This window comes from Protopterus annectens, chromosome 3.part0, assembly GCF_019279795.1.
Source record: "Protopterus annectens isolate FY-2018-M chromosome 3.part0, PAN1.0, whole genome shotgun sequence".
Classification (NCBI taxonomy): domain Eukaryota; kingdom Metazoa; phylum Chordata; order Ceratodontiformes; family Protopteridae; genus Protopterus; species Protopterus annectens.
In genome coordinates, this window is record NC_056731.1 from 450,150,387 (window position 1) to 450,177,560 (window position 27,174).

At 42.4% G+C, this 27,174-nt stretch overlaps 1 long non-coding RNA gene across 1 annotated transcript in view; it reads right to left on the bottom strand.

Moving 5' to 3' along the window:
• Positions 1-14,727: 14,727 nt before the first annotated feature.
• Positions 14,728-27,174, bottom strand: part of LOC122796420 — a 110,856-nt gene continuing 98,409 nt past the window's right edge. The window contains exon 5 of the long non-coding RNA XR_006363971.1: positions 14,728-14,871. This is a non-coding gene — a long non-coding RNA (uncharacterized LOC122796420). The remainder of the gene's footprint in view (positions 14,872-27,174) is intronic.

Consider the following 27,174-nt stretch of genomic DNA (forward strand, 5'->3'; position numbering starts at 1 on the left):
ATGACAAGGAAAACAACTTGTCTAACAGTCCACACTTCCCTGTGCAAAACATGGATGCCATTAAAGACAACAGTCTGCACATCCCTGTGCAAAACATGACTGTCATTAAAGACAATAGTCTGCACATCCCTGTGCAAAACATGGATGTCATTAAACACAAACTTATGTGCACATAAAGAATGCTACAGACAGTATTTAGTATGCTATTATCAGGATCCATGCATATGAGACATGAGGTATATCGCAATATAGTCCAGGTGTCATTTAAACCTACTTCTCAGATGATATGGCCTATAAGGACTGTATATAATGTGTATAATAAAAACAAGTGAAGCTAGCAGGTGGACAGTCATGCACATGACACATTCTCAATGTCCTATTATCCATATGTATGGATGATATCAATACAGGTCCATGTCTGGGGTACTATATCCATCACATAAAATCTAAGCTGTGTAAATCCTGCCATTACCTTATCATTATTATTCCCAGCAAACAAATATGCATAACCATCACTTGTATATATCATGACGTGTCAAGACAAGCATGCCATGACACTGTGGCATACAACACTGATATATGACTGCATTCTAAAACAAGTGCTATACTGTAAGACCACAAAGAAATGGACAACATAACATTACAGCTGTGGCCTGCAGTTGGTAAAACCTGATGTATATCTCAATACATTGTCAAGCAGACTGTCTGAGAGGATATCACTACTTCCATGCTCCCTATGTTGTATGTGTGCCTCTCACATTTATGTCGAGATTTCAATATGTGAATCTCTTACAACTGTAGCCTAGGTGTCTGTGCAAATAATGAGTCCATGTTAACAGTTCCAAATAACCTATGTGTGTTATGAAGATGTAGTAGAGGAACAATCAGTGGGAAACATAAAAGATATATGCAAATGAAATAAGCAATACAACATGGTCACTGGCTGACACAACTACATCAAATAGATGGAATGCAAATCAACTGGGCAATCATAACCACACTGACAGCATGTTACATACAAACCCGTAGGTGTCCATGAACTAATGTATCACTGTACTACATACATTTGTAGGGATCCATATGTATGTATCTGCAAAATGAAAACACTGTAATGAAGATCAGTGAGTATGTAACAGGCTGACAAAAATGAAGAACGTGCGTGGCTTTATGCACAATTCCTGAACACGGGATACAAGTGTATTTAAACAAGCATCACCAGTCTTGTAGAGACGAACAAGCCATGTTGAACTCAAACACATATCAGACATAATCCACAAACAGCAGTTCAAGTGCTGAGACAGCAGACACCCATTCAGTATGAGAACAGGCAGTCTGTGTACAACATTACAGTCAAGACCACTGCAAGACCTACAAGTTTGCCACAAGCTGCTGTACGCACAACAGTACAGCATAATTAACTTATATATGAAACATTATAGACAAAGGCACAGCGACAGTTACACAGAACTGTCTGTCATCTAGGTTGTAACGTACAACCAAAAACATTACCCTTGGCAAACATGTCCTACTCCTAAGTCAAATGTAACCTTTTTAATTAAATGTATACTGGTAAGCACTGGAAACATATAACTGTTGCAGTTACCTTGCAGATGCATGATGGGCAGTCTTTCACTAATATTAGCATGCATGAAACTGTAAGCCAAACCACTCCCCTAACAATGTTATGATCTATTATAGGTAAAATAATGCGGAAATGTCTACCATATACCTCTTTCCCTCTGCTGCTCCTCCAGGCTATGCATCCACTCGATGTACAGTGCCTAATTTCTGGTGCAATCCTTGTCACCTACAAAGCATGTATGAATGCCAAACAGGTTGTGAAAGGTCAGTTAGTACATGATGAGAGTTATGTATAACATAACAGTGAAATAAAATGAGCAGCACATTTTCTCTAGCCTTGACATGGAATACCATTACAGATTCTGCCTACTCATTTATTGCTGGGTAATACTCAATACTTTACACAGTGGAAGAGTACTGAACACATATTAGAGGACATGAGATTCAAACTTAAGACTCTCCATTATGCTTGCACTACAACCTTGACACCTATAGCCTTGCCTGAATGACTACAGACTGGTTACTTTAACTTCTAATGTCATTAAATGTTTTGACAGGATTGCTAAAAAGCACCTATCAGCAATTCTACCATCAACCTTTGACCCTCTGCAGTTCACTTATCAGGCAAACAGGTCTACAGCTGATGCCACATTTGTGACATTGCACCTCTCACTTGACCATATGCAGGGAAAGAACAACTATATCAGACTGTTGTTCATAGACTTCAGTTTGGCATTTAATACTGTGGTTCCGATGCAACTTATTGATAAGCTAGTCAACCTATGAATTAACAAGCACCTTTGTAACTGGATCTTCGACTTCTTGATTAACAGAACACAGAGGACATATGTAGGAAATAACACCTCGGGATGCATAATTCTCAACACTGGTGTTCCTCAGGGAAGTGTATTCAGCCCACTGCTGTTTACCATCCTTACCCATGACTGTTGCATATACATAGCTCCAATCATATCATCAAGTTTGCAGATGACACCATGGTCATGGGCCTTATCAAAGGAGAGGATGAAAGAGCACACAGAGACAAGGTCAACTCTCTGATCGACTGGTGAGTGAGAAACAACCAAGACCTGAACGTCAATAAAACAAAGGAAATCATCATTAACTTCAGGAAAAGGTCAACTCATCACTTATGATTAATGGTGAAAAGGTGGAAATGGATAAAACTACAAAATTTCTAGGAGTACACATATCAGAGGATCTCTCTCGGACTATGAATACTGGTCAGTTGGTCAAAAAGGCCCATCAATGTCTCCACTTTCTGAGAAGGCTCAAAAGAGAACAGCTTCTACTTATTGTTTTCTTCACCTTCTACAGAGGAGCTATTGAGAGCATTCTCACCTGTAGCTTCACTATTTGGTTTGGGAACTGTACAGTAGCTGAAAGGAAGAAGTTACAGAGAGAGGTGAGAGCTACTGAGAAAATCATGGGCACCAGTCTACCATCAATTCAAGAGCTTTTACAGCAAGGAGCCTTAAAAGAGCCCACAAAATACTTAATTACCACTCACACCCTGCACATGGCTGGTTTATACAACTGTCATCTGGCAGGAGGTACTGCAGTATTCGCTGTAGGACCTCCAGATTCATTAACAACTTTTCCCAATGGTTCATTCAAGTGCAATTGCCTGCTGCTTGATTTATGTAATACTACATAAAGAGTGACAATTTTAATTCATGTGCAGTAAGCAATCTTAGCTGTCATGCTGCTACTGTACAGTATTTATATGACTACATAGAGGGAATTTTGTTTCTTATGTTTTTGTGGCATAGTCATTAGTCTCTAATTCCTTTACTTGATATGTCTTAATGTTGTATTTGTTGTATCCTATACTTCTTCTGTACTGTCAAGGTGAGCTTATACTCATAATTTCATTTAGGTTTACACATGTGTAGTCCTAAATGACAATAAAGTTTACTTTGAATCTTTTGAAAAACTTACCTGCCTAGCTAATCCATCTTGGTTATGATTGCATGGAGTAGCTGCAGTTAAACAACTCAAAGGTATGAACGTGCATGAAAGGAGTGAAAACATGGAGCAAGGCTTCCACATTACATGATGTGTAAACTACAGTCCAAAGTGCACTGTGTGCTGTGCATTTGTAAACCAAAACATGCAAGCTTGATAGTATGTCAGCACACTGGTCATAGCAATAATGCACAACAGCAACATTTCATATCTCAGAGTCTCAGACATTACAATAGAATGCATGGCTGCACTTAACAGACACATATACAGGGCTTCCTATTCATCACCAGTGCATCATACATCATAATGTAGGAGGGTAGGCAATGTCTAAATAGAATTTATTGTTACATACCAAAGCATACCTCACAGATGTCCCTGATATTCAGGGATTTCCATGATTTTTACTCAAAGTGTAGCTCTGTCCCTCTCATGGCCTCTGTTAATAACACATCATTTTTGACTGTGTGCACATTACACAGTGATGCGCACATAGTCGCAAAGGGTTTTAGATTCAGTAAACTCTGTGTAGTAGCATGCACTCACAAGCAAACATGGAAACATCCATGGCATACAAATTACAGTATAAGTAGCTGAACTGTATGCTAATGAAGCAAATCAGCACAGCTAAGCGATTCAACAAGCTGTAAAGCAACTGTGTAGACTTTGTGCTCGTGTTGGCCATGTATTCAAAAGTTTTCTGAATACAGCCATGGAAAGGAGTCTACACGAAAATAAGAGCAAGTAAGTGTCTGTTCATTTTTAGAGAACAGACCCTAAAAATGTAACCTCACATACATTAAGACATTATCAGACATGTTGAATGCTAGAAAATTATATTAACATTAGCAACAATTCCATTTTAAGTGCCATGACATAAATGCATGTTTGCACCCCTGCCCCCAAATGCGATGTACTTGTAACTAATGTAGACAGCTAAAACTGTAAACCCCAAGAAACATAGAATTCAAAATATGCATTCCTCTATGCAGATACATACCTAAGTAATACCCTCCCTTGACTGTACAACATTGGGCTTCCCTTCATTTTTCTGCCTACACAGTTACCAACCATGTTGATTCAAGGCTGTTAGCATGGTGAAGATGCAAACAAGGTAAAAACTCATTAGAGCTGCAGAATCCCAAAAACGTATAATGGTGTATAGATGTTCACTTTGTGTAGGCACTTCCACAGTGTTCATGTTGAATGCATGGCAACAGTGAATGATGACATCAAAAGGGATGTGTCAAGTTACACTTAAAGAGGTGTACATGTAGGTCTTTGAAGTGTAAAAGTGCATGTAAGCAATGCACAATTCACAAGTTCTGTTTCATCCTCTTTATTGTTTATTAAAATGTATTGTGCCTGTCTGCATTAAGTTCAAATTTAATTTTTAATTTCCATCCTTGTTTGCGCGATGAGGCTCTTAGGGCAACCATGGGAAATGGAGGAATAAATGGCAGGTTTCATGGTGCTTGTCACATAATTATTCCTGTATTCCTGTCGTAGCATGTGTATGTGTAGGGCTACAATATAGAAGGTCCTGTGTTCTAGTACAGGTTCTGCAACCTTCCCTCCACTTTTTGAGCTGCATGTTTGTGAAATATCACAGGCACAGACCAAAGCAATAATAATAATAGTAATAACAAGATCACCTGTGTTACCCTTATTTCAGTGTTGGTGCATGCATTGGAGCATAGGTGTGCATTTCACACTAATGGCCAACAATGGAGTTGATATTGTTTTCCTGGCATACTTCAATACCATGAGAGTAGAGACAAGGAAATGGTAGGCCTGAAATAAAATTGTCTCAACTGCTGCATTTGCAAGAATGTATTCTTTAATAATATTATGAAATGTCCTTGTATAGCTTAACTTGGTGCAGTAATGAAGTAAAGAGTGGTGGAGTTTTACAGAAAGTACCTTAACATGTGACAATAGATACTTATTTTACTTATATGCTTCCATTACTGTTTTTTTCTTATTTCTCTCATTTTTAATTGCACTTTTTTCATGATGCGCCACATAGTACAAATAGTGTAAGTGGTAATCGCTGTATTTATCGGGTTTGCATGAAACCTGGTGGACCACATACAAAGCAGATAGCCAAAAACAGTAACTGGATACATTCAATTAAAGCCCTTGGCCATTGTAAATTCCCAGCCTAGAGTGCAGATGGCACTGGGTTCTACTACAGAGTGTGCAGCCTTTCTTTTGCTGCTGTGACATTGCAGCTTACACAATGACGTGCAACATATTCAACTGTTTCCTCAAAATTTTTGTGGCAAGAGGTGTAAGTGTAGGACTGCCACACACATTGTCCTGGGTTTGAATACACTATATTCCATATTATTTTTATTGACATTGTCAATGCGGCTTGCATTTGTGCGCAGCTTACAAATGCACAAACAGGTGTAACTCACATGCGTATACACTTTGTTAACCATCGTGCAAAGCTGCGGCTCACTGCACTATGGAACTGTATATATAATGCTTTCTTATTGGTGTTTATTGTCCATTTCCTCTGTATGACATAAAACTACATATGGAAAAATTGCAAAATCAGGGCACATTCTAAGTATATGTTGTATATTCACAATACATGTGTTGTCCATCCCCCCAGTAGTACAACCCTTGGGGCTCAGCATTTTTGTACACACATATATCAACCACACTACAAAGTATAATATATAATGTTGTGTGCTCCCTCATTGACAGGGCCAGTCGGTGGTGCTGACAACCTTGCTATGCTAAACGCAAACATCCAACTATGCTTAATAAGGTACTTGTGCCTTTACACAGCTAGGCTTCTACACACCTAGGGCACACTCTACAGTAAGGCTACTGGCCTCATATTAATCTATGAATCTATGTGCTTATGCAGGCCTCCCAACCTGTTGTCCCCCACATGGCCTGCTGATGTTATCTACCATAAGGTCATCTGTGGCCATATATAAAAGTCAGACATAAGTCGTGGTGCTTGCATAAAGTACTGAGTTCTGTAGTCTGTGTACCTAGATAGGTGGGGGGTCAGTTATCACTTCAGTCAGTTGGGTGTGTGTGTATCTCTACTCAGCAGAACAGATATGCTATTCTACAGTTATTTCTCCAACAGGATGGCTTGCTAGTCTTTTGATACTTGCACAAGCATACATGTCCATTTTATGCAGCCCTCCCAACCTCCTGTCTCCCACATGGTCTGCTGATGTAATCCACTGTAAGTCGACCTGCAGACATGTAAAAGTCAGACTGGTGCTGTGGCACTGGTGTAAAGTACAGTGTTCTGTAGTCTGTGTACTTAAGGAGGGGTTCTACTCACACTGCAGTCAAGTGTGTGTGTGTGTGTGTGTGTGTGTGTGTGTGTGTGTGTGTGTGTGTGTGTGTGTGTGTGTGCATGTGTGCATGTGTGTGTGTGTGTGTGTGTGTGTGTGTGTGTGTGTGTGTGTGTGTGTGTGTGTGTGTGTGTGTGTGTGTGTGTGTGTGTGTGTGTGTGTGTGTGTGTGTGTACGTGAACTGTTATCTGACATTACAGAGAGCCTTTTACACCAGCATGTTGGACACTGTTATCACCATATGCTCAACAGACAATGCTGATGCAATCAGCTATATCAGATTATTGCATAGGCAGCCATCCCACCAGGGCAGAATCAGACACTGGAATGGAGCCCAGGTAGACATCACCTTAGGTTCATAGGAGATTACAGGCTATTGGCCCTAGGGCCTTTATAAGCCTAGCCATGTTATACTGCAAATATTGACCAAGTTGTATGGTCTATATTTGCAGCACAAGTCTATGATCAGCACTGACTACCCTTATCCAAGAGGTACATGGATGACAAATCAGGGATAAGTTTATGGTCTACCATCCAGTTGTCTAAGTTATACTTAAATAGGGTCATTGAGGAGCTCTGTTTTATGTCAATTGGGAGTTTGTTGCAGAGGAGTGTCAATCTCTGGGAGACATATCTGTCTCTCTGCATATCCTGTTAATGTTGTGGACAAAGTTAAGATCCCCTAGAGCAAGTGAATCTTGTCCCATGTGACTTGTGAATGTGCAGCATTTCCATTAGGGCAGGGTCTGAGACTGCTCTGTAGGCCAGGCACAAGTTATATCTCAGCAGCCTATAAGATACAGAGTACAGTGACAGGGCCTTCAGTCTGTCCATGGAGGTCATGTGTTGCAGGCCCTGAATTTTCTTGGTGAGAAACCTCTGAGGTCTTTCCAGCTGCTTCAGGTGCCTGGTGAGGTACATACAGAAGGGAGCATTGTAGTCCATTAGTGGTCTGATGAGGGATGAGTACAGGGAAGTTATAACATCCTTAGCGCTGGATGTGATGCTCTTACTTATGAGATGTGCAACATAGAAGGCCTTTCTTACCACTGTGGATACATGGTGATCGAAGTTAAGGTTGCTATCAACCTGTGTTCCCAAACCTGTCCTCACAGGTTTTGAGCTAAGGAGGATACTTTTAATATTGCGATTTACAGGGACTTCCTCTTTGCCTAAAGGGATAATAATGTATTATTTTGTGTTTATTTTGAGTCCATGGCTTTGGCACCAATCATTTTTCTGTGTAAGCCCTGTTTGTAGTATGTCAACATGGTTGGGGACTCAATTATTGCATCCAGTTTGCAGTCTTCAGCAAACATGGTAAGCCACAGGCCTTCTAATTTCCCCCAGCCTTCTGAGAAATACCTTACAAACAGTAGGGGACCCAGCACAGATGCCTGTGGTACACCAGTGGTAAATGGTCTGCTGGTGCAGATGGAATCCCCAACTTTGACCTTATGTGTTCTATTTGGTGATCCAGTTGGCTACACATCTAGTGACATATGGGTTAATCCTCAGCTGTGTGATTTTGTCAATTATGCCTGAGTGGGGGGTTGTGTCAAAAGCCTTGGCTAAGTCAAGATAGGCTGTATGTAGTGTTTTTTTTCATCCAGGGCTTTGGTGACATTCTTAAAGAAGTCCACCAGGTTTAATAGACATGATCTACTCTTAACAAAGTCAAATTGTGTCAAGTCAAGAGTTTGAAAGTCACCTGTGGCTTTGTTGATAAGGTCTATGATGATTTTCTCCATAGCCTTGCAGCTAAGGCTGGTTGGGCTTATGGGTTTATAGTTCCCAGGGTTGGTTGATGGACCATTTTTGTGCAAGGGAATTACTGTTGCTGTTTTCCACTCTGTTGGGACAAAGCCAGTACTTACACTGTGGTTGATGAGAGTGCCTACTGGTTCCCCTAGATCCTCTTTCAGACCATTTAGCAGGCAGCCTGGAATGCTATCCAGTCCCACAGAGGCTGTGTTTTTGGCCATGGAGAGTGTGATTATGAACTGCTCTTTGGAGATACTAGGTAGAGGACTGGTGACAGGTATGCTTTGGGGTATGTCTGGTGGGACAAAGGAGATGAAGTTTGCCCCAAATCTGTCTGCTAGCAGGTTGGCGATGTCCTCAGGGTCAGTATGAGTGGTACCGTCCACTACTAGTTTGGCACAAAGCTGGCCCTTCCCTTTCAGATTTCTGATGTAGCTAAAGAATGTCTCCTGATTATCTTTAGCTAGGGACACTAGTTTAGCTTCATACTTGGCTTTAGAAGACTTTACAAGATAGCTAATTTGCTTGTTCAAGCTGTGGAGGGTATCTTTCCTCTGCGAAGTCAGTTCTATCTTGTTCTTAGACATACTTGATGCCCACCAGGGTGGCTTGCTTTTTTGTGAAGATCTTGTTTTGATCCATTCAGATTCAGCCCAGTCTATACATTTGCACAGGTGTTTATTCAGGCCATTTGTGTACACCTCTGTATAGCAGTTATTGTTGACAGTGGTAGCAGAGGGGTTGCAACTATATATGGCATCACTAAGGAGGCTATAGTTTGCTTTGGTGAAGTTTTTCATCCTTTTTGCTCTTGGGGGGGGGGGTCAGATATGATCATTAATTCGAACAAGACTGAATTCTGATCAGACCTGACCAGGGAGGGCAACACACAGGAAGTAGTGCAGAGACCCCCTATATTAGTGAGTACTAAGTTTAGGACATTCGTGCTCCCTTTGGGGGTGCAGACTATCTGTTACAGAGCATTTGTATTAACAAAGTCCAGGAACATTAGGGTGAGCATGTTTGTGCTCATATATGACTCCCGATTGATGGAAGGATAGTTGAAATCACACATGACCAAGGTGTTTGGCTGTATAGTGAGTGATTCAAGTAAGTCCAAGTAGGCAGAGTGGTTTTTGTGGTTCATGGTGGGGGGCATATAGCTAACAATGATATGGAAGGGGGTTTTGCCTACAGTTAGTTGGACTTGGATTAGTGCTACAGAGTCATACTGTTTGCCAGTCTTGAGGTGTATTTGTCTTTAATGAAGATGTATACTCCTCCACCTTTGGTTCTTTCATGCTCGTTTTGAGGTTTGAACATGTGAAAGACATTGTAGTCTTGCATGGTCGAAGGTCTCTCTGTGGCCTTGAACCATGTCTCTGTGACTGCACATATATGGGCATCTTCCAAGATAAGGAGTGCTTCCAGTGAGTGCAGTTTCTGATTTACAGTCCTTGCATTAAGCAGCATAACCTTGAGTTTGCCTCTAGTTAATTTTTTTACACTGGGAATTTCTGACTTGCCTAAAAAGGCACTATGGGGGAGGCAAGTACCTTTGCCAGTAACCCCAAAAGCCAAGATGTGACAGGTGAAGGCCATCTCTGGCAAAGCAGCATGGTTTGTTGATCATATCTTCCCAGGCTGGCAGATACTGGATTCCCCCTGGACTGACAACAGAAGCTAAGCCAATTGTTGCAGTCAGTCATGTTTTGTTTATATTGAGCCATCATCCTGGGTGAAGGTGGAATGCTGCTTAGGTCTAAGCGCATACCTGCCTGGGACAGATAATTTGAGAGCTCAGTTACGTCTCTCTTCATATAGTACAGTGAGGTACATCTCCAGTCATTCACTTCAACATGGACTATGACAGAGTCATGATGGTAACTGTTGTTGAGAGCCTTGAGTGTGTGCATGATCTGATGGATCCTAGCACCTGACAGGCAGCTGACTGTGGCTTTCTCCTTGTCTAGCCTGGTGAGGGGGACATATGTGTGTCTCATTGTGGAGTCAATTATGACCAAGACATTTGGTTTTGAGGTGTTTTGCCTTAGCAACTTATTGTCTGAGACATTGTTGTGTGTATTATTATGTGTAGTGGATTCTGTTGGGTCTGCAGTGTGTGCAGTATGTTTGTGCTTGGGAGGTCCCTGATCTTTAGGTAGACTTCTAGTGAGTACCTCCGTGTAAGTGGGTTTATGTGTTGTGAGCTTGTTATGTGCAAAAGGTGAAGTGTGTGTGTGTGGTGCTGACAACATATTTGATATCTGGTTTGTTGTTATGTGAGAGAATTGATTCCAAATTCATAGTATAGATACAGCTCTCACATGTTGTATTAGCTTGTTTTAGAAGTAACTGGTTGTCAGTGTACATAAGGCAATTGCTACATTGCCTCAGGCTGCCTGGAGAAATGGTGAGAAACTGTCCATCTATTATGGAAGGTATATATGGTAGTAATGAGTGGGGAGTGGGCTAGATAGACCAGGTTTTGCTGTAAGACTAACAAAAATGTATATTCTATGAAGGGCTGGGGGTAGAAAATGTGTCAATGCTTTACAATGCACAACTGAGTTGTTTGCACGTCAGCCGTACAAGCTCTGAGCAACTCCGGTAAACTGAGTGCAAACCCGACCAAACATGACGCTGGAATACTAGTGAAGTTAAACGATTTTAAAAAAGCAAACAAAGGTAAGGCCAAGACTAAGCCTTATTCCAACAGTCCCCAAATCAGATAGGTCCTTCGCTTCACACTTCTGCCACAAGGGCGAAGGGGGGCCTTCTTAATGTAAGATGGATGCTTTCTGTGCTCAAATGATACCAAACAGTCTAGATTCAGCAAGCCTGAATCTAGCCTATGCTATAAAATGCAGAAGTACTAGAAATTCAAACTGCAGAAGATTGTAATCTCTACAGCAAAATAACAGTTTAAATAAAGCAGCAATTCAGTAGAATACTACAACAACAGTGTAGACAACAAACCTTCCTAGTGTGAAATAAATGGTCTGGAACCCAAGTGCTTAAACTGGAACTAAGACACTTTCAGAATAACAGACACAATTAACCTTCAATAAACAATTCTCAGCTTAGAAGGGTGTAGGCTATCCTCTCATGCCACAAGATTCTAGACCACAGACTTTCCTAATGTAAAATAACTGGTTTGCAGGCCAAGTGCTTAAGCAAAGACACTTAGAACAATAGGCACAAAATTCCTAACTCAGAAGGCAGAGGCTACTGTCTCCTCTCACAAGAGTGTAGACTACAAACCTTCTTAATGTAAGACAAATGGCCTGAAACCCAAGTGTTTAAACCAAAAGTAAGAGGCTTAGAATAACAGTTACAATTTAATGCAATACCAGACAGATGACAGGGACATGTCTTTTAATCTACCCACATACATCATGTCATGGTTAGTAGGCCCTGTGTTATCTTGATGAGAAAGCCCTGTGGTTTGTCCAGCTATTCCATGTGTCTGATGAGGTTCGTGCAAAAGAGAGCATAATACTGTATTACTGTTCTGATGAGTTTGACTACAGTGCTGTCATACAATCCTAAGATCTGAATGTGAAGACATGTGTTATGATGTGTATCCATGCATATGTACTGGAAAAAAATTAAAGTGTTAAAGAGTTAGACAGTAATCAGTCACATTGCATTTCCTGACTTTACAACCCTTAGAGAATATACTAGAAAGTACTAACACGATAATGCTATCCACTGTATAACTTGGCAAGGCAAATATAAGTGACAGGTACAATTATCAGTTCAACAACAGAAATGTAGATATACTAGGCACTAATGTATCTATACACCCTGTGCATCAGACACAAAGCTTTTTTGTTTTTATCCCTGAATCCAAAAGAGGCAAAACAGGGGTAAAAGGTCAGTGAGTGTGTGTGAAGAAGAAAGGGAAGCAGGCAGGCCGAACCATGTAACTTTTGTGTGTGTGTGTGTGTGTGTGTGTGTGTGTGTGTGTGTGTGTGTGTGTGTGTGTGTGTGTTTGTGTGTGTGTGTGTCTGTAGGGGTCTTCCATGTGAAAGTCCTGTGTGCGAGTCTGCATGAATTCAGCCAAGCTCAGTGCTAGATCTTCACCTTGGTATGTTGGACAGTAGTGAGCCATGCTTGGTAGAGGTAGCAGTTCATCGTTGTTGCCCACAACCACAAGGACTGGCTCTGCCAGGAATTGCACTAGTACCTCCATGCCTAAGGTCAAATGCAGTGCTGCTACCTGAGCATGACTGATGTCTTTTGGACATGCTCCCATCACTGGAATGCCCAGGACCATGCCCCATGGCCTCCCACATCTGGGTGTGGACAGCACACTCACCAATGGAGCAGCAGAAGTACTGACACTACAAGAGCATGATCAGGCACGGCACATTAGCTATCAACAGATGTTGTGCCTGACCTACGCCCAGGAGGATGCTGTCCCCTCTCAGCAGACGTTCCATCACAGACACTGCTCGTTCCATGACAGGCACGCCTCGGTCCATGACAGGCACTCCTCTTTCTGATCTGTTATTCATCCGATCCAGTGAATCAGCAACATTGTGGAGGAAATCATGCATGTTAGACTGTGCCACATCCACAACCCTGAGCATTTGTCTGGAGCACCTTTCTGAATGTGCCTGTGTCTCCATGATGGCCATAAACATACATTGAGTGACACAGAAAGAGACACCTGTACCAGGTGGAAAAGGGACAGCAGGCCCCCTCTGAGCATCCTTATCAATCCTCCTGCATGGCACTTTGCCAACACTTTGGGTATGGCCAGACTCAACAGGCACTGAAGCCACAGTAGCCATACTTCCCTGCTCAATGCCCTTGCCATCCACCTGTCCTATATCTGTGGGCTCGGTGGACTGGGTAGGCATAGGCCTATTGGTTGTGTCTGGGAAAATGAAGGGGGTGGCTAGATGTCAACCACTGTGTCAGATTCAACCTCTGCACCCCCAACTGTGCCTCAGTTACACCACCGTCATCATCAGTGTCTGATGAGACACTGACATCAGATGGCACAGGGCCTACATTCTCACTGTTACGATCACCTGTGATAAAAAGGGAGAAATACAGGCATACATTAACACCAGCACTACTATGGTGCAATATATGCTAAACAACTAACAGTGCTGCCACTATTACAGACAATACAGCGATACACACAAGAGGCCTAAAATGACACATTATGATATTTCTATAAATTGATCTGCAGTACTGACATAAATTTATTTAGTTTAACATCTGCAGGAGGCATACATCATTGGATTTCTGATGGTCCTGAAATAAATTAAGCAAGAGGTAAGGCCAACATCATCACATTTAACAGTAAGATGGGGTACTACATGCACTTCTTTATATCTGCATTAGGTGTACGTTCAACAAGAATGTGGCTGACAACTCCAAAATGAGCTTGCCACTGTATCAATTTTCAACCCCCCCCCCAAAAAAAAAGACATGTGACATAGTAGTAACTTTTATTTCATTTCTTTTACTTTACAACAGTATTCAACTGGACATATAACAAAGCTTACCTGGAAGCTCTTCCTGGGACTGAGGAGTGTCACCTGCTTCAATGACATGTTGTGGTCTACTCTGCTGTGAGTTGCCCTGTTGGGGGATGTTTGCTAAGAATTCCTCATTGGGAGTGAGAGTTGGTTCTGTAGAAGCCCCACCCCTGGTTACCCTCTGGTCTTGGGCAACAGCAGCTGCACGCCTTCATGCAGAGGCAATCATAGCAGTGGCCCCGTGATGCACTTGCTTGTATATCCTGCTGTGGCTACCCACAGAATGCATTTATTTATTTATTTCATTTGTTTACTGGGATAGTCCACTGGGCCAAGATGAGCCTGGTTTCAATGGAGGCTCAGGGAGAAAACCTCCATAAGAAAAAAAAAGTTACTGAGTTTATCTGGGACATACAGCATAAGCATTTCCACAAAGTATCTTAACTAGAAGTTTCATAGATGTGAATAGACACAATATTGGCTACACAGAGTATATATTTGCAAGAATTTTGAACATCAATTTACAATTAGGTAATAATAACTATTTGAATGTATGTTGTCAATGATCTGCTGCCATACTCTGAGTCTTTCTTGCATATTGGGATGACCCCTTCCCAGAAGAACTGCACCATGTTGATGGAGCATGTCAACGATGATATTATTTTAGGATTCACTGAAGGGGGGTCTCTGCCTCAATGACATTTTGTGCCCTAAAAGAGAACAAAATGATAATGCACATAAGTATCAAATAACTACAAGGTAACTGTTACAAGATAAAACAGTAAAGGTAGGCAGTTGGTAGTACCCACTGGAAAAACATAAAACAGTCTAGAGATGTGAAATACTAACAACAGGCAGGATGAAAAACAAGGAGAGTAACAAGAGCAACATATCCTTGTATGTGCCATAGCAGTACCTCTACTGTGCTCCCCCCAAAAGAACAGTCATTCTAGCTTGTGACACAATGGTAACTTTTCTTTGCTCCACCCACCCAACAAAAAACAGGAACGTGAAGCATTTTGCTAATAAAACATCTTTGAAATGCTAAACATGCTTTCAAAGGACCTCTCCCTGAAATATCTGTACATATGTATCACATGGCTTTCTATTTTCATGTATTGTCAGTCATTTGTACCTCTGAAATGGCTTGACAAACATGGCCATGCCATTAGTACACTTTTAACTAATATATACAGATAACAGTGTAAAACACCAGCCACTGGGGATGCACAAGCCAGTACATTTCTTTGTGCCAGTCCCAAGCCCGGATAAATGGGGAGGGTTGCGTCAGGAAGGGCATCCGGCGTAAAAATTCTGCCACAACACTTATGGTGCAAAAATTTAATATTTCCATACCGGATCGGTCGAGGCCTGGGTTAACAACGACCGCCACCAGTACTGTTAGCCAACAGGGTTCTGGCAGAAATTGGGCTACTGTTGGCCGAAGGAGAAGAGGAGGGCGAAGGCATGCCCGAAGGCAGGAAGAGAGGAGGAAGGTTAGGAGTGTAGCAGTGAGGGTAAGAACTTTGAATGTTGGCAGTATGACTGGTATAGGAAGACAGCTAGCTGATATGATGGAGAGAAGAAAGGTTTATATATTGTGCGTGCAAGAGACCAGATGGAAGGGAAGTAAGGCCAGGTGTTTAGGAAATGGGTTCAAATTGTTCTATCATGGTGTGGATGGCAGGAGAAATGGGGTAGGGGTTATACTAAAGGAACAATATGCCAAGAGTGTTTTAGATGTGAAGAGAGTGTCTGACAGAGTGATGTTTATGAAGCTCAAAATTGATGGTGTAATGATGAATGTTGTTAGTGCATATGCTCCACAAGTTGGGTGTGTGATGGATGAGAAAGATAAATTTTGGAGTGAGTTGGATGAAGTTGTGGTGAGTGTACCCAAAGGTCAGAGACTAGTGATTGGAACGGACTTTAATGGGCATGTTGGTGAAGTGAACAGAGGGGATGAGGAAGTGATGGGTAGGTATGGTGTTAAGCAGAGGAATGCAGAAGGTCAGATGATTGTGGATTTTGCAAAAAGGATGGACATGGCTGTGGTGAATACGTATTTTAAGAAGAGGGAGGAGCATAGGGTGACGTACAAGAGTGGAGGAAGATGCACACAGGTGGATTATATCCTATGTAGGAGGGCCAGTCTGAAGGAGATTGGAAACTGTAAAGTGGTGGCAGAGGAAAGTGTAGTTAAGCAGCATAGAATGGTGGTCTATAGGATGACGTTGGTGATCAAGAAGAGGAGGAGTGTGAAAGCAGTGCTAAGGATTAAATGGTGGAAGTTAAAAAAGGGTGATTGTGAAGTGGAGTTTAGGGAAGAATTAAGACAGGCACTGGGAGGCAGTGGAGAGTTACTGAATAGCTGGGTAACTGCAGCAGAACTAGTAAGGGAGACTGCTAGAAAGGTGCTTGGTGTGACATCTGGACAGAGGAAGGAGTTCAAGGAGACCTGGTGGTGGAATAAGGAAGTACAGGAGAGTATACAGAGGAAGAGGCTGGTGAAGAAGAAGTGGGATTGTCAAAGAGATGAAGAAAGTAGACATGAGTATAAGGAGATGAGGCACATGGCAAAGAGAGAGGTGGCGAAAGCTAAGGATAAGGCGTATGGAGAGTTGCATGAGAGATTGGACACTAAAGTGGGAGAAAAGGACCTGTACCGATTGGCTAGACAGAGGGACAGAGCTGGGAAAGATGTGCGGCAAGGAAGGGTGATAAAGGATAGTGAGGGAAAGGTAGTCACAAGAGAGGAGAGTGTGTTGAGTAGATGGAAAGAGTATTTTGAGAGGCTGATGAATGAAGAGAATGAGAGAGAGAGAGAAGGTTGGATGATGTGGGGATAGTGAATCAGGAAGTGAAACAGATTAGCAAGGAGGAAGTAAGGAGAGCTATGAAGAGGATGAAGAATGGAAAGGCTGTTGGCCCAGATGACATACCAATGGAAGCATGGAGGTGCTTAGGAGAAATGGCAGTGAAATTTTTAACTAGATTGTTTAATGAAATTTTGGAAAGTCAGAGGATGCCTGAGGAGTGAAGAAAAAGTGTTTTGGTACCTATCTTTAAGAATAAGGGTGATGTGCAGAGCTGCAGTAACTACAGAGGGATAAAATTGATCAGTCACAGCTTGAAGTTATGGGAAAGAGTAGTAAAAGCTAGATTAAGAAGGGAGGTGATGATTAGTGATCAACAGTATGGTTTCATGCCAGGAAAGAGCACTACAGATGCAATGTTTGCTCTGAGAGTGTTATTGGAGAAATACAGAGAAGGTCAGAAGGAGTTGCATTGTGTCTTTGTAGACTTGGAGAAAGCATATGACAGGGTGCCTAGAGAAGAGTTGTGGTATTGTATGAGGAAGTCGGGAGTGGCAGAGAAGTATGTAAGAGTGGAACAGGATATGTACAAGGGTAGTGTGACAGTGGTGAGGACTGCAGTGGGAGTGACAGATCCATTTAAGGTGGAGGTGGGATTACATCAAGGATCAGCTCTGAGTCCTTTCTTATTTGCAGTGGTGATGGACAGGTTGACAGATGAGATCAGACAGGAGGCCCCGTGGACTATGGTGTTTGCAGATGACATTGTGATCTGTAGTGAGAGTAGGAATCAGGTTGAGGAGACTCTGGAGAGGTGGAGATATGCTCTAGAGATCAGAGGAATGAAGGTCAGCAGGGCTAAGACAGAATATATGTGTGTAAATGAGAGGGAGAGTAGAGGAATGGTGAGGATGCAGGGAGTAGGGTTGGTAAAGGTGGACGAGTTTAAGTACTTGGGATCAACAGTTCAGAGTAATGGTGAATGTGGAAGAGAGGTGAAGAAGAGAGTACAGGCAGGGTGGAATGGGTGGAAAAGAGTGTCAGGAGTGATTTGTGACAGACGGGTACCAGTAAGAGTGAAAGGGAACGTCTACAAGAGGGTAATGAGACCAGCTATGTTATATGGGTTGGAGACAGTGGCATTGACAAAAAGGCAGGAGTCAGAGCTGGATGTGGCAGAGTTAAAGATGTTAAGATTTGCACTCGTTGTGACTAGGATGGATAGGATTAGGAATCAGTATATTAGAGGGTCAGCTCATGTTGGACAGTTTGGAGACAAAGCAAGAGAGATGAGATTGTGTTGGTTTGGACATGTGCTGAGGAGGGATGATGGGTATATTGGGAAAAAGATGCTAAGGATGGAGCTGCCAGGTAAGAGGAAAAGAGGAAGGCCTAAGATAAGGTTTATAGATGTGGTGAGAAAGGACATGCAGGCAGTTGGTGTGACAGAGCAAGATGCAGAGGATAGGAAGAAATGGAAAGAGATGATCCACTGTGGCGACCCATAACGGGAAAAGCCGAAAGATGATGATGATACAGATAACAGTGTATAAGGCTTTGCATCACATTATTCATTAATACATTCCAGCATATGCATTATGCATATGCATTATGTAGGTAACAAAATGGGAGCATACCTCCTGGAGTTCAATACTCCTCTGCAAAGATATCTTTGTAAATATTTTTTTAAGTCCTACAAACATGTAGCAAGTGTCCTCACCATCAGTTTGGCTAGCTTTTTATAATGGAGTAGATTATTAATGGATTTCATCTGTCTCGGCCTCTGTTTCAGCTATGCTAATTACAGCATACACAGCTGAACTGCATGCTAATCAACCAATCTGGTGGAGCTATTCAACAAGTTATAAAGCAAACGTAGACTCCATGCTGTCTTCCTGTGGATTTCAAAAGTAGTGTAGAACAGACACAGAAAGTCTACACAGACAGAATGTTAGGAGCTGCTGCTGCTTAACTCCTTTTGTATGTACTACAAGCTGCAGGAAATATTGCAGCTGCTGCCAATAGGCCTAGGCCAAGATGGAAAAGAGTTTTCAGGCCACAAATAACTTATCACATCATATACAACATGGACATTGTAGAGTACTACAGGGTAGACAGGGCACAATACTGGAACTCTGCAACCTCTGCCAGACTCAACTCAGAGCCAGAGCATTTACCTTCTCATATATTTTCTCTGTACTGCTTGCATCACATTCAACCCAGCACTAACACTGTGGCAACTGCTGCATTTATAAGGCAAGTCCTAAACATGTACTGTATTGTATTATGATACGTCCTTGTATTTCATTACTTGGAACAGTAAGCAACTACAAGGTGGGAGATTTGTACAGAAATTAATGTAAGATTTGAAAGCAGATAGTTGTTTGACGTGAATGCATGTGTCCATTAGCAAGTAGTGGGTCACAAGCCTCAAAGATTCAGACAGTGATACCTCCCCAAACTACTGATAATCACTGCATGCCCTCAGTTTAATACCATATGTTTGTAATGAGAAATCATAACAGAGATACGTTAGAAAGTAATGAAACACATAGCAGTTTCCAGCTTCACCACTCTCATAAGATCAAACAGGCACAATGTAAAAGATGGAGAGTAACAAGAGCAACATATCCTTGTTTGTGCCATAACAGTATCTCAGCCTGGGTCCACATCCCCTTGAAAGAGCAGTCTACCCTTACATGTGCCATGACAGGAATCCACCTTTGCTCCCTCCTAAAATAGCAGTCTATGCTTGTTTGTGCCATCCAACCTACCCTTCATTTGATGGCAACTGCATATCATACTGCTCAAAGTTAATATCATCACACATTTTAAGGTAAATGATATACACTGACTTACACATTGCATGTCTGTGAGTACTGGTCAGATAACTGATGAATGATCAAGAAACACAGAAATGTAGGACACAGCTATATATTTGCAAGGAATGATCATAACAGATTGTGTGATCAGTAAGTGGACTACATCCAAATATATTAAATATAATACACTTACAAATAACAGGTCATGCCTTGATATCAGTGTACATTCAGTTGCACTTTGTTGTGAGAGGAATTACTTCATGTATTTGCTGCAAAGCTGATTATGTGACAAAAACGGATAAGTTCCCCTCCTGTTTTCTGATGGTGCATTGCAGTGAGAGTTGGGATCCAGACCTATGTAGTCATATCTGTTGTGTACTAACATTTTCTACTGTGTATGTCAATGACTGATTTTCCTCATTTCAACTATTTCTCCATTTTTTCTAATTTTTTGGAGGGGCCACTGTTTGTGCACAAACTGGATGAATGGGCCCCCCAAGTAGCAGACAGGACTCAGACAGCCACAAACATACACTGGATGCCGTCAATTAATGCTATTGGCTATCACGCAAACACATTTCCTGGCAGTGCGCACTCTAGCGCAATGTGTTTGCGAGATAGTAAGTGATGTGCAACACTTTCAAATGTTGCAAAACCAGAAAGTGAGCATTCCCAGTAAGTGCGATACCTGCAATTGGCAGGAAAACATTATTCTACATTGGTCTTGATCTGTGGTAGGCATGGTAGCCATACCTGGAGAGGTTTTGAGATTCTGTGCTCAAAGATGGGGTGCCCAAGAGTCCAAAGTGTTTGTTGGACTCTTGGTCAATGAACATGGTCCCAGGATTTTGTAGAGGGACTATTGTGGCTTAGATTTCAAGACAGAGTCATGGAATAGTCTGGCCCAGACTCTGACTAGTGCTACCCATATCCTCCCCACTGGTGAACAATGTAGGAATCACTACAGTGATCTCAGGATGAGGAAGAGAGATACCCTGGACCATTGGACAGAGGAATGTAGTACTGAGTGCACCCCACAGCTGTGTAAGTATAACTTACAGAGACTACATTTAAGAGTTAAAAGCTGAATATAGTCAGGATTGGTATGCTTAATGGTATTCTGTTTTTTCCACAGCTGTCACAGACCAAGAACTGAATGTGCAAACTCATGTCTCTTGATTGGCATGGATGTGAGAAGCATGTGGTATGTATGCATCTGAACAATACTGTTATTTTAGTATTAAAAATAAAGATGCCTTTATTGTTTTATTATACAGTTGCATCAAGTTAAGCATTCATTTCTCAACTGTAATAGGAAAGTATGCATGCATTAGTCTGGAGACCAAAACAACAGTTCACTATTATAGACAAGTCATAGGTTGTGCCTTCAAAATCCACACTTCCCAAACATACAATACTGTTGAGTTTTCATGCATATTGCAATGTAACATCAGAAATCTAAAGCAGTGGCACCAACGACCTGCCATAAACTGTATAATTAGTGTAATTGGAGCACTCATATGTGCAATATATGCACACATCAAGGATTGCTTGCTGCAATCTGTAGCATATTGTGTATCTATTAGGCGCAGGGTAGTCTTAATAGTAGCTGGTAGTCTTAAAAACAAAGGTAACAGAATGGAGTCAAATAATTGTAACAATGCTTTGTATGTCACATATGAAGTTACTAATGTTCTCCCTTTTTTTCTCTCACCCCAGCCCTTATCTTCTCTTTTTATTGTTTTTTTTCCCTCAGCACAGCGGAGTAGGCCTGTCCCATGGGATCTTCCTGCCCCCATTCCACTGATTACAGCACCACTGCCCAGCACATCTGCACTGTGACCTGGTACCACCCCCTCTGCCGCACCTGCCATAGCTGGCCCCTCAGGTAGTTCTGCCCTGCAAGATAGACCAGTGGTTCCCTCCAGGAGCAGTGGCAGAGGTGGTGAGTTTATCACCCTGGATAAAATGTCAGGGTTGGTGTGTAGGATTGTGCACCACACAGCTAGTGCATGCCTACATCGGATTGAGACACTGCTCTCCATCATTGTATTAAATAACACCAGGAGATGTAGACATCAGACACTGCAGCCATCAGTACAGTGAGGTGACAGTGATGACATTCCAATGGGTTATGACTTGATTCTCACTGTCACCCAACTTGACGTCCATGGGTTTGCGATGTCCCCACCCTCACCCCAACCATGATATTCACCCACCTCTTGTGTCCTTCACCGTCCCAGTCTATAGTGTTGTTTGTCTTGTCTCTCTGCAATTGCTTCCTCGCTTGGCCCAATTTACCTCACCCAGACATTCCTACATCTATTCCCCAACATTGCTCTCTCTCTCCAAAAAAAAAATGGTCACCTGTCCCACAAAAAAAAAAAATCCCATAGATAGCTCTCCCTTTCACTCACTTATATTAATGACACACTTGATTTCATCCAATTCCCTAAACAACCTCTCTCTCTCTGGAGGTGAAAGTCCAAATTCAGTAATAATTTGCATATATTTTTATGTTTTATTCTTGAAGATTTGGATAGCTATGGTTGTTTCCTACAGCCTTACTGCACATTACTGCCTTCCTTTCAATTTGTTCTTCCCCCTGCTTGTTCTCCATTTCACCACATTCCTTTCTTTCCCATTTTCTTTCTTTAAAGTATAATTGCTGGATGGTATGCATCAAACACCAATCAGTGGCTATGGCAAAAAACAGTTATGAGTGTTATATATAGTTGTATTGGAAACCAATACGATCTAGCCATAGTTCAGAGACTCCATACCAATTATCACTCTTCAGAATTTGGACTTACATATAAAACTATTTGACACCGTTACATACACATGAATTTGAACCCAGTACCATCTGAATACAAAAATGAATGGATTACTGCATTATCAGATAGTGTTACAGACTCAGTTGAGTAGCAGGTGCATTTTAGAGACTAAATAACAAATGGCAGACTTAACTATTGTTGTATACACCTGCTACTCAACTGAATTTCTGGCTGCAGGAATTAATGCATTTAATGCAGTGATAAGTTCCTTTTTGTGGCCAAATGGTACTAATTCCAAATACAGCTGTAGCTAATAAATAGATTCATAGGTTCATAGGTTCATACTAGGCTATCTGCCCTAGGGCATTTATAAGCCTAGCCAGAGTGTGTTTGGCTTTCGCCACCCATTTTAAATTAATTTTGCTATGCCCTTTTTCGAGGTTAGTATACTGTGCCTCCGTCTAACAGTGACACAGAAGTGATACCTGGGGTAAACCTACGATCCCCCATCCACTCATCAAGATTCCTCTTGAAGAGAGTCAATGAGGGACTCTGCCTAACCTGGACTGGGATTTTATTCCAGAGTGAAGGGAGCCTCTGGGTTATGAATCTGTCCCTCCAGCATGTCCTATTTATTTCAGTGCTGAGGTTCAAGTCTCTCGAGCACGTAGCTCGATGGGATTTGGATTTTCTGAGGTGCAGCATGTCCATTAATTCCGGGTTGGACATGGCTTTATACGTCAGGCACAGATCGTCTCTGAGCAGGCGGTATGCCACTGAGTAGAGCTGGAGTTTCTTTAACTGGGCAGCATATGGCATCTGTTTGAGCCCTTTGATCCTCTTGGTGAGGTACTTTTGGGGTCTTTCCATTTGCTGCAGGGGTCTGGTAAGGTACATCCCAAAAGGGGCAGTGTACTCAATTATGGGCCTGATGAGGGATGAGTAAAGAGGCACGATGACCTCCCCTGATCTAGATGTGAATCCCTTCATGATTAGGTGGGCTATATAAAATGTTTTTCTAACCACTTTGGCCACGTGGTTGTCAAATGAGAGATTGCTATCAACTTGGGTCCCCAGGTCCCTAATTACTTCTTCCGTACTTAATGGATTACCACCTATGTGGTAATTTGTGGGCACTTTGTTTTTGCCAAAGGGGATGACTGTACACTTTTTGGCATTTAGCTTAAGGCCATGGCTCTGGTACCAGTTGTCTGTTTCTATAAGGCCCTTTTGGAGAATGCTTGTGTCGGCTGGAGAGTCGATTATGGTGCCTAGTTTGCAGTCATCTGCGAACTTGGTCAGCCACAGTCCTTCTGTGTTGGCCTGTACCTCCGAGAAATATATACCGAACAAGAGAGGTTCCAGGACTGAGCCTTGTGGGACGCCACTTGTAACTGGTTTGGAGTCTGACATGGCTCCAGCAATTCTAACCATGTGGGTTCTGTCCTTGAGCCAGTTGGCAACCCATCTAGTGACATAGGGGTTTATATTTAAGCTGGTGAGCTTATCTATAATGCCCGAGTGGGGTATTGTATAGAAGGCTTTTGCGATGTCCAGGTAGGCTGTGTGGACCACCTTCCCCTCGTCAATGGCCTTGGTGACTGTTTCAAAGAAATCAACCAGGTTTAAGAGGCAGGATCTTCCCTTAACAAAGCCAAACTGGGTAGGATCCAGTGTCTGTAGGTCCCCAATATCTTTATTTATGAGGTACATGATGATCCTTTCCATAGCTTTGCAGACCAAGCTAGTCAGGCTTATGGGGCGATAGTTTCCAGGATCCATTGAGGCACCACCTTTGTGGAGAGGGACCACTGTTGCTATACGCCACTCTTTGGGTACATAACCTGTAGTAAGGCTGAGACTGAACAGTAGTTTTATGTTTGGGTTTAGCTCTTCTTGGAGTTCATGTAGGACGCAGCCCAGGACACCGTCTGGTCCCATTGATGCTGTGTTTTTTGCTTTGGAGAGGGCGTCTCTTACCAGAGCATCTGAGATGTCAGGGGTGCAGCACTCTGCTGGGATAGATATTTGCCCTTTTAGTAGGGGGGGGAAGCTTGCACTGAACCTGTCAGCTAGGATGTTGGCAATGTCTGTGGGTTTGGTGTATTTTTTGTCATTTTGGACTAATTCTGAGCATATCTGGGAATTCCCACCCAGGTTCCTAACATAACTAAAGAAAGCCTTGTGATTATCCTTAGTGTCCTGTGCAATTTTTCTCTCGAAGCTGGCCTTAGATGATTTTATGAGTGCCCGTAGTTTTTTGCTAATACTGATCAGAGATGCCTTCCCTTTTTGGGATTTTGCTCTATCATGTAGTAGCTTCCTCTTTCTATTGTATAGTTTGTTTATGGCTGGGGTCCACCAGACAGGACGTCTGCCTTTGGAGGACTGGGTCTTGGTTTTATTTGGGATTGCATGATCCATGCATTCCTGAAGGTGTTCATAGAATGCGTTTATAAAGGATTCTGTGGTCTGGGCCGTATTTTCCACAGGCCCGGGGGCTTTGAAGGATTCCACCTTGGTTTTGAGGAGTGTGAAATTTGCTTTAGAGAAGTTTTTCACTGTGGTTTTCTGGGCAGGGGGTGGGGTTGGGATGTGAATATCCAGTGAGATTATTTTATGGTCTGATCTTACCAGTGAGGGATACACTTCTGGTCTGGAGCATAGAGTCCCCATGTTGGTGATGATCAGGTCCAGTATGTTTTCCCCTCTTGTGGGACTGGTAACAAGTTGTTCCATAGCATTTGAGTTTATAAATTCTAGGAACCTTTGGGCTAGGGTGTTGGAGCTAGAGTAATTCTCCCAGTCTATGTTTGGGTAGTTGAAGTCGCCCAATATAATGGTGTTTGGAGAGACCTTCATATTTTCCAGTGTTCTCAGGAAGGCCAAGTGGGGTTCCTGGGTTTGGGAAGGTGGTCTGTAGCAGGCTATAAACTGGAAGGCAGTTTTACCCACTGTTAGTTGCACATGGATAGTCTCTGATGCTTCGTGCTGTGCCACCAACCTGGAGGTGTGGGTATCTTTGTGAATATTGATACTCCCCTCCTTTTGTGGTTCAGTCCAAGTTTTGGGGCCAAAAAGCATGGTATGAGGTATAACCTGGTAGTGCTGGGGTGCTCTCAGGAGCCTTGAACCAGGTTTCTGTTACTGCCCAGATATCGATGTTCTCCATGCTAAGGAGAGTTTTGAGTGCGTGCATCTTGAGGTTTAGACTTCTGGCGTTGAGTAGCACTACTGTTAGTTTCTTATCCCTTGTGATACCTGTGGAGGTGGGTTTGTCTTTTGAGCCTTGCCTAAAAAAGGCACTATGGGGGTAGCAAGAGCCTTTGTCAATATCCGAAAGCCCAGGGGTGATAGATGCAAGCCGTCCCTAGCAAAGCATCGTGGCTTGTCGAGCATGTTATCCCAGGCTGACAGGCATTGGATCCCCTTTGAATGACACCAATACTTAAGCCAGTTGTGGAAATTGATCATCTTGTCTTCATATTGTGGCATCATTTTTGGTGAGGGTAAGATGCTACTCAACGTCAGGGTCATACCAGCCTGGGCTACATGCTCAGAGAGCTCCTCTATGTCTCTTTTCATGTAGTCCAGGGAGGTACATCTCAGGTCATTCACACCAGCATGGACAATGACATATTTGTACTTGCCTTGGAGTGACCTGAGTGCTTGTGTTATGTGGCGGATCCTAGCACCCGACAGGCAGCTCACCGTGACCTTCTCCTTGTTCAGCCTGGTGAGCAGGACGTCAGTGTGCCTGATGATAGAGTTGCCTATTACAAGTGTATCAGGTGTGTTGTTTAGCCTTAAGGGCTGTGACTGTTTGGCACACTGGCTTTGTGAGCTATGTGTTGCACGTGTTTTGTTTAGGTTGGGGGTTGCTTGGGTGTCTGCTTTGGAGGTCTCTGCTGCTTAGGCAGATTTTTATTTAGAGCCTCCGAGTATGTTTTTGTGTGTTTATGTGTTTGGTTTGCTGTCGTAGTAGGTCTATGTGAGACTGGAATTGTAGTGAGTGTGGTTTCCTTCTCCTCCTGACTGGTTACGCCAGTACTGAGTTGAGAGAGCTTAGCCCCCAGTTTGGCTATATGGTTGCATCTCTCACATGTGTTGGAATTTGTTGGGAGGAGGAGAGGGTTGTCTGTGTACATGAGGCAGTTGTAACATTGCCTCAAAATTCCCAGATTCACCAGCTGGACTGGAGAGGAGATTGACAACTGACCTTTGGACATGCTAGAATAGTATTGGGAATTCCTTTATAATTGAAAAAAGGGCCAATGGGGAACAAGGTACTCAAGGGGAGTTTGTGAGGGTGTAGTGCTTTTAATTTCTTAGTGCTGACTTATATAATTGCTTTAGTGAGCAAGTGCCAGGTAACTTAAATGCAATGTGTTACAGGTAACTTAAATGCAAAAACAACACACAGTAACTTTCTTTCAAGTGAAACAAGGAAATAAGTACAGTAAGCAATGCAGATATCACTAGGGATCCACAGAAGCACTGAAAAGCCACGTTTTAGGTGGAAATAGCGTTTCAGGGAAATAACAAGCAAACAAACAACAAGCATACAAACAAAGCTAGATTCAGCAGGCCTGGATCTA